The following is a 7,001-nucleotide window of genomic DNA, read 5'->3' as shown; positions in this document are numbered from 1 at the left end:
AATCAACACATAGTTAATGAATGATGAATTTAGAAGAATCATAAAAATCTGGTAATATAATATAATTAAAATCAACACATAGTTAATGAATGATAAATTTAGAAGAACCATAAAAATCTGGTAATATAATATAATTAAAGCAATACGTAGTCAATAAACGATAAATATTAGAAGAATCATAAAAATCTGGCAATATAATATAATTAAAATCAACACATAGTTAATGAGTGATGAATTTAGAAGAATCATAAAAATCTGGTAATATAATATAATTAAAATCAACACATAGTTAATGAATGATAACTCTTAGAAGAATCATAAAATTGAATGTACAAGATATAAAAATCCGCCTATTAAATAAAAAAAAGAAAAGTGAAATCATAGGTAAAGAATATGGAAATACGAAATGTAAATTTTTATCAAATTTATTTTTTCTTTTTAATGTATATTATGAAATTATAGTTCCATGAATATATGATCAAAAAATTACAAGAATAATAGAGTTACAAATGATCATTTAACATGTAAACGAAATATCCTTAAAAAAATATTATGTTGTATGCTTAAACTATAGGATTGTGGGAAAATCTTACTTTAATAGATCTTGAAAAGAGAAGAGGTATCAAAGAAAATGCGATTAAAGAGTATACAACCAAGTTTATAATGATGAGTACATGGAAAATTAATCAAGTTAAGCTTGAAAAGATGAGAAGTATCAAAGAAATTGCGAGTGAAGAGTTTATAGTCAGAAGTATAGATAGATGTGCCCATGGAAAATCAAATAAGTTAAGATTGAAAGAAATTATAAAATTACAATATCAAAATTATTCTGTCAATTAGAATTATACAATATAAAATCTATTAAATTGTACATAAAATGATAGAAAAAATAAAAAAAAATTCAATTACAATATCACTATATTTTTGCCCCTCTTAACATTCATCATATACACATGTGCATGATACACAGTATTATAGATCTTTCTGCTGATTTAGAATAATTATATTTGATCAGCATACTTTTATTTGTGAAACCAGTAATATAAAATATACATTTAGTGTATTCAGTTGAAGAATCAGCCGAACAAAATTAAATATTTTTTTAAGCAAGATAGTTATTATATAAGTCATTTGATATAGGCAAATAAACTGTAAGCAGGAAGAATCTAAAAAAAGTAAAGCATACATTCTGTAGTTATAAATCATAAAAAAGTATTGTTTTAGGATATAAAAATTAAAAGCTCCCTATATGTAAAAAAAAGCCGCATAGTTATAAAAAAGACCACCCATAAATTTTTATAATAATCAGTCGTAGGGGGAATTAAATTCCAATGATAGATGGATATTTTATGGCCCGACAATTATTCAGTGGAACTAAACAAACTCCAATTTATTTGTATAATATTATCTCTGCCAAGCTATTAAAAATATACTTCAATATAAGGGATTGGAATCTACGATCCCACACAAGGTATTTTGTACTCTATAAGAATATCTAGATGCAATATTATAGATGATTCGTCAGAAAGTCATATTAACCAAAAAAAATTACCTTTCATTCGGATTTTTTGTTGGCTTGATGATAAATGACCAATTTTAAACCTTAGAGGCGAATTTTAAAGGTTAAATAATAAATTTAAAACACGAGTATCGTTCCTAAAATAGATTATCAGCCAGTGATCATAAATAAAATTGATTTTTTACTTTTCTCGAGTACTTTTGATTGTAAATTTATACTGTAGTTAGGATTCTAAATATTTATAACATATTATTTTTTGTGCTTTTTAACGTGATTTCTATCGCGTTTTTGGATTTATCTTAAATTTTATGCCTATAGATATAGAATAAAAAGTTTAATTTTCTTATAAATATTTGCCCGCTAGAATATTAAAAATATAAGTAATACTAAAATTCCTAATATCTAAAATCCGACTATTTATTTGAATACTAGAAAATACCAGATAAATATAATATCAATTTTAGTGTTTATTTTATTTAAAATCTTTGTATCTAATTTGGCCTCTTTTTCGGATAGAAAAGCGTGTAATAAAATAATATTTTTTTTGGTCAAATAATATTCAAAACCAGTCATAATCCTGTTCTGATATTTAAGGAACAAGAGTGTTAGTATCATATGGTAGCTTTTTATAGAATTCATTATAAAAATCTTCCAATATACCTGCATAAATACCGATTTTTCCTTCAAACTCATTGTCTTTGCCTTCTAATGCCACTAACTCGTGCCTATATTTCGTCTCAATAGCCGTTCTATTTATTCCAGCAGTAAAAGAAGAAAACAAATAAATATCATTGAAGATAAAATCCTCAATCTTTGAGTACATGTTCCTGGCTAAAAATATAAGAAACGGGTTTTCCTCACCATTTGATATAACACATTTTGATCTAAAATATTTCAGTTTTCTCTTTTTTAGATTTTCGCTTTCACAAATAAATTCATGATCCTTGGTTGTGAAAAAAACAGCCCAAAACAATGTATAAAACTTTCTTTTCTCAATTACGCCATCAATATTATTATAGATTTTATTCTCATTTCCCTCGTAATAGTCTATAATTTCACATAATATTGAACATGGATAGATATTCATTAGAAAAGACTTAAAATAGACTTGAATATCCAATAATCTAGTTATATAGGCTGAATTATCGAATCCAATGCCTCTTCCCCATTCGTAACTATCTTGCATAATGCCAAAATCAGAAATCAAGTATAAAAAAACATGAAAATTGCATATCGCATTCTCTAAATGATCGGCTTCACAATAATAAAAATCATTTCTTTCCCTTAAAAAAGTTTCAAAACTAAATATCTGTGGAAAAAGAATAAAAATATATCTAAAGTTATGTGGTTCTCCATTTAAAAGTATATTCACACTATTTTTTAAATGTTGAATAAAACCCAAAACAAAGTTAATGAACTCATTATAAAAAAACTCACATTGCAAATGATCCTTATTCTCATTTAATGCCTTTAAAGGCAGAAGGTTATGTTTTTTATGATCGAAACTGCCTTGCTTTATGTATTCTATAATTTTGTATGAATAAAACGTGTAATTTAGTTTGCTTATTTCACGTTTTAAAATACTAGGATCGACGTCTGGACTATCACTTCTTTTATTTTGAGTATATGTTTCCATAGATCCTTGTATGTTTGATAAGTGCATTAAATTAAAAATAAACATCATAAATATAAGAGCCACTCGATTTAATATATATAAATGTTTTAATTTTCTATTTTAAGAAAATAAACAAAGTGATCTTTTCGAGTAAATATATACGAAAAGCGTAATTCGCTATAAAATCTTTCATAGTAAACTATAAATCTATAATACAAGATTTGAAATCATTTAGAAGTATATTTGGGGAAATTCAAAATCACCAAAAATATCGCATTCGAAGGTATTTTGGTTGGTTAAAAAATTTAAAAGACCATATTGATAATTCATAGTGGAATACAATGACTAAATGTGTTAATTAAGTTAACCCAATTTCTAAAAAGGAAGTCATAAACATAAACAACACATAATATATATTTACTTAAGAAAATTTAGGAACAAAAATGTATTTCATAATATATTTTAGCTTTATATGACTAAGATATCTTCTAGTTAAAAACAATAATTAAAATATTGTATATAGACTTGTGCACATTTTTTTTCTTAAAAAATTATACACTATCAGAAAATCATGAGGAATTTTATTGATCTCCATACATTACAATGAGAATCGATATAAATTTATATAACATAAGTTAATTGGTGGTTTGAATCAATTTACATAAAAAACATAAGCATGCCAATAAAAAAATTAGAAAATCGTTAAATTGTTACTATTTGTTTATATTGTTGCAAAATTTGCTACTTGGGGAACTCTTTTGACAATAATTACAAATAGCTAATTAAGGGAAAATACACCGCTGCTAAAATTTTTATCTATTGGAGACCGCTTGTACTTTTTTTTATATACACAGCTTATTTAATATTTCCCAGAATTTTGCCATGTTCATTTTTAATATAAAAAAAATTCTGGGTACTTATCATGGTAACTCAAAAATTAAATATTAGTTTTTTAAGTATATCTGTGTACGATCCATAAGATTTCGTAACATTGATTACTCAGAAATTTCTTTGAAAAATATTATGTCTCCGATCATAAATAGACAGAAAACAGAAATTTGAATCTTTACTATATAAAGAAAATTTAAAAAGACAAAAATAAAGCTCAAAAATTGTCGGATATGGTTTCAAAAGCGAATATTAAAAAATATTGTAAAATTTGACATAAAAAAAGTAACCACCATCACTGGTAAATCAGAAAATTCTAAAAAATATAAAGGGGTGTTTAATATAACATGCGTAAATAAACCTAAAAAGCATTGGGATATATCAAATATTGTAAGTGTTTTAGCAAGAAAAGAAAAAATAAAAGGAAATAATTATATAAAATCTTGAATTATATATAAAAGCTACTTACATAGAATTACCGTATATTCATATATATTGTTGTTTACAAGCTAAAAAGAGAAAAATAAATTTTAAAAAATAACTAATACAAAATTTAATTGCTTTTATGTATGAAACTATGTGGTCATATGCTCAGAATATATAAGAAATTTCTATAATTTTGAAATAAAATTAATCTTAAGGGACATTACTTTGTAAGTTTTACTAGTTTTATTTTTTAACAATAAAAAATTATTGTGTGTGGTACTTTGGCATTCTAAAATTTATAGAATTAAGATAGCATAAGTATTACTAAAATATTTAAAAAATGGAAATTATAAATTATGATATAAAAATACTTATGTGAATATTTTTTCATGAATTCTTATAAGAAATAAGATTGAAACCGATGTTATTCTTCATTTAAATTATGAAGGTTTTGAAACAATATAATAAAATACCTTGAAAGATTCTACAGTGAGGCAACTTTGCAAAGAATAAAAAAACCGAAACGAAGATTAAAAAAATAACGTTCAAATTATAATTAAATTCTAGAATTTACTGAAATTTTTTTCTATTCCTTGCACATGATTATTTTAAACGTCAAATATCCGCTATTGAAGATTGATTTGGAATACAATAGATTATAGCTCTTTTGTTGTGCAATATAAAAAAGAGGCACCTTTAGGATTATTACTGAACAAATAATAATACAACTTCTAAAATACAAAATTTTGAGGCAATAAATCAAGTATTTAAATGAATTATGCAGATGATGTCTGTTATATTACTCTCGTCTACCATATATAAACAACATCGAATCAAATTTGAACAGTTTATTAAAAAAAATTATTTCGTGCTCTTAATTTATGCAGAACTCCATTATTTCACTTGTTTCTTCAAATTATTTATTTTGAAAAAAAAATCAAAGTATAAATTTAAATCTATAATAATGTGCTATAATTTTCATTATTTGAAGATTAATTTAGATTTAATCTGAAACATGAAGGCTTTGTAAATTTATTGCCATGTTGTTCAATAAGAAGAATGACTTCATGCCACTTATAATTAGCATTTTTTCTTGGTTTGCATTTTTTTAGAATAAAAAGTGCATTTTACATGAAAAAATTACTTAAGAGCAAACTAAGATGCATATTATTTGATGGTTCTTTATATTATGTATAATAATATGGCATATAGTTGACTTATTCGTCCAAACTATAGGAAAATTGATGTTTTATAAGATATAGTTTTTCAAATTTTTTCATTCATTTTACTTTATTGCTAAATATTTTACTCTTTTTATAATATTTTTACAATATTTTTAATATCAGTGCGAAATAAATGAGAAAAATAGACAATTGCTACATAATCTTAGTTTCTAATTTAAAATTCGAATGAGCCCATAATTTATTATTTGTAAAAAGCAAAAATTTCTATCAATATCGATTCGTATCGTCTAAATAAGACTCTAGTTTTTTGGTAAAATCATGCCTGATACAAGAAAAAAAGGAAGAATGTAATTTTAAATCTGAATAATAGAATTATTAAATGTTGTTTCTTCTTAGGATCCTATTGAATGAGTTGAATGCATTATAAAATTTTTGTAGTATTTATAATTATATTTTAGAAATTTTTATTTCAGTTATAATTACAATTATTATCGTTTAGTAAATATATATGTTTATTTATGTAGAAAAAAACAGATTCGGTATCTTACTTTCCAAGAAATTATCATTTCCATTGGATATATTGTTTTTTGAAAATAACCTAATATTTATGCACACGAACTTTTTTTGCATCCTGTTTTGCTCAGTGAAGCAACTATTTCCTGTTAAAATTTAATGAAATCATGTTTATATTGCATATTTGTAAGAAATTAATTTTTTTTTACAATAAATTTTGGGACTATCTTTTTTTAATCCAATATAATTTTTAATCACACATATTTATATGCTGCTTTTTATTCCGAATATTTTCTATATATTATTGCATCTCTATAGAAATATAGTTCTTTCTTTATGATACAATTTAAAAGCTTCTTTTTTTAACAAGAAAATTTTTCGTTCGCAGTATTTTCAGTGCATTATTGTACCTCTAAAGATATGTATTTTCATTTATATAAACATTTTTAAGCTTTTTTTCCCCAAGACAAATTTTAAATCGAATTTTTATGTTCCCCTGTTAATTTAGAATATTTTAATAATTTTTTTATCTTGCTTTATTTGAATTCTGGTATTTATATATTTTTTTCTATATAATAAACATATTTTCTTTTTTATGTATATAAATAAAAAATACTGTTGCATATTTGCGAATTCTTCCTTCCTAAATGTATTTTATGTACCTTATTTTAGGATTTAGGAATGTTAAAAATAGCGTATATATATAAAAAAAATAGTATTTAGGAAAATACTTGAATGAATAGGTCTTGAAAATAGAAGATGACATTTTGTATTTTTTTAAAACATAAATATTTATTTATTGCACGTTTGTGAATTCTTCCATGCTAAATGTATTTTATATACCTTATTTTAGGAT

Source organism: Rhyacophila brunnea, unplaced genomic scaffold, assembly GCF_057557595.1.
Source record: "Rhyacophila brunnea isolate RB1 unplaced genomic scaffold, BYU_Rbru_1.0 scaffold_104, whole genome shotgun sequence".
NCBI lineage: Eukaryota > Metazoa > Arthropoda > Insecta > Trichoptera > Rhyacophilidae > Rhyacophila > Rhyacophila brunnea.
This window is presented reverse-complemented; position numbering follows the sequence as displayed.